Consider the following 2,596-nt stretch of genomic DNA (forward strand, 5'->3'; position numbering starts at 1 on the left):
CCCCCCCCCCCCCCTTCCCTCCCTCTCGACGACCTCTTCCTGCCGACCACCCCTAGCCAACGGTACCATTCTAGGCCGGCCCACCACTCTCTTCGTGACCTCCCACCTTCTTTGACCTGCACTGCCAAATCAAGCCCAATAGCGAGTCCAATGAATCTAGCCCATAACCCATTTCCCGAATCCCGATCAAGCATGTTGAGAAAAAAATAAGTTGATATAAGCCCATGCATCAAACTATATATAATCTAAAATCCTTAATCCCTCATTCCATAATTCCATTCCTCCATTCTACATTCTGCCAAGGTTTTTATTTTATTTTCTAGTGTTTCAGGTGTATCCTGTATTGGTTTTTAGATGAATTAAACTTACACAGAGAATAATATAATTTTAACGATTTTAAGATTATCCTGTATTGGGGTTTTTTTTTTAAAAAATGTTTCAAGAGTTTCCTGGTTTGTGTTTGTGTCTTTTTTTTTTTTTAATGTTTTATGAGTTTCAAAATTAAAAATATAATTTAAAGATTTTAAAATTTATTTAAAATTCTTAGTTAATCGGTTAACCAAGCAATTAACCAAAAAAATTTGATTCAGTTAACAGTTAAATGTTTAGAATTTTTTGATAATTCTATTTGATTAATCGAATACGCACCCCTACTTCTCTTCCCTACACAAAGTTTAATAGTTGTAAGGTATACTGAACAAGAATGTACTAGCAATTTCTTTCTCTGCTATTACATAGAATCCATATGGTTAATTAGCATATAGTTTTAGAAAAGATGATTAATATATATATACCTTGCCATTCATTAAATTATTTTATAACAAAATACTTCATTCCGAGCATGAAAATAAACCTACATCGATTTTTCAATTTCATCCCTAGAATGGGGCTTTACCTGTTCCTCCCTCTTTTAAATAGTGATTTGATTTTCTTCTTTCCTGTTACGAGTTGAATTGATTTTCAACTTTCTGTTTACTCTTCCACTAAACCACTAACTTTTATTGGTACAAGTTTCTGATTATGTCGATCTCTTCCTTTTCTTCAGTGTTTCGGCTTTTTTCTTTTACATCTCTAGTGGAACCATACTTTTTTGCCATTTTCTTTTCCATCAACTTGTTCATTCAACTCTATCTTTCTCAGAAAATGATGTAAATAGAAACAGGAAAATGTAAATGTTGTAAATTGCAAGAAATATAACCATGCAACTTAGTAGATGAATCTTCATGCATTCTATCTGTAAAACACCTCTAGCAAATTGGTTCTCAAGGTTTTGATTATTGTCAAACCATAAGAAATAAATAAGTTTAAAGAAACTGAAAGAGTAGGAGAATACTAATTAACAAACTGATAAAAAATCCAAATCCTAATAAAATTCAATGTCGAAGGTGTTTTTGTGAAAAAAAAAAAAAAAAAAACTAGTGCTTATTAATCGAGCCAGAGTAATTCAAAGAAGAGTAGGGAATGTAATGATCAACATTTTATAATCTCTCCGCTAAAAGAGTTTCTTGAAGTCGAAGAATTATAATCTCTCCGCTAAAAGAGTTTCTTGAAGTCGAAGAATAAGTTTAAAAGGTATCAAATTCCTCTGGTTTGGCTTCGCCCAGACTCGAACCGGAGACCTTCAGTGTGTTAGACCGACGTGATAACCAACTACACCACAAGACCATCTGTTTTTTTAAAGCACTTACTAATATTTATAAGTTCAGGATGAGATCAGAGGTGTGTTGTTTGACCTCGCGTTTTGGTTAGTAATTAGTACAGTATATATATATTACAAAGTTAATTTTATTTTTTGTCATCCACCTATAGGTATCAGTTCACTTTTAGTTTTTATTTTTAAAACATCTTCCTTTGGTCCTAATATTATTATGGCATGATCAACTTTTGTCCTTTGTTAACAAAACCGTTTAAATGAGGTTAAATACAAGGGCATTTTGAATTGATTTATTTAATTCTAAGTGTATGTTAAGCTAGTTTTCCTTTTTTGATCCTAGATTTATATGTGTCATAATACTTTTAGTCTCTTTTTTTTTTCAAAACACCCTCGTTGGTCCTAGCATAATTATTGCATGATTGTTTTTTGTCATCCGTAACAAATATGTTTAAATGACATTAAAAATGATGTTATTAATCACTCAAAGTCTTGCTTTCTTTCTTCTTAGTAGTTAGTAATAAAACTATTATCAATACATAAGTCTACTGTAAATTAAAATTCAAAAAATTGCAATTGAAAAAGCCACAACTCCACAAGTCTACTTCAATTCATTGCAAACCTTAAGTCTAGTGCATAAGTCTACTTCATAAAAATCCACAAAACTTGTGGTACGGTTCTATTACCAAGAAGAAGAAAAAAAAGATTTGGAGTGGTTAAAAACATCATTTGGAATGTCATTTAAACATATTTGTTGACGTAGGACCAAAAATGGTCATGCTACAATAATGTTATTAGGACCAAAATTGATGTTTTGAAGAAAAAAAAAAGACTAGAAGTGAAATGACACATAAATCTACGACTAAAAAGGAAAAAAAAGACTTCACACATATATAAAACTGAATAGACCGAAATGTCATTGTATTTAACGTTATTTAAACGACT

The 2,596-nt window shown here is 31.2% G+C and overlaps 1 non-coding gene across 1 annotated transcript; it reads right to left on the reverse strand.

Annotated features, from left to right (window-relative positions):
• Positions 1–1,591: 1,591 nt before the first annotated feature.
• Positions 1,592–1,665, reverse strand: TRNAV-AAC. Its single transcript has one exon. It is a non-coding gene; the product is annotated as a tRNA-Val (tRNA).
• Between the last annotated feature and the right edge of the window lie 931 nt (positions 1,666–2,596).

The sequence above is a fragment of the Ipomoea triloba genome, chromosome 1 (genome assembly GCF_003576645.1).
Source record: "Ipomoea triloba cultivar NCNSP0323 chromosome 1, ASM357664v1".
NCBI lineage: Eukaryota > Viridiplantae > Streptophyta > Magnoliopsida > Solanales > Convolvulaceae > Ipomoea > Ipomoea triloba.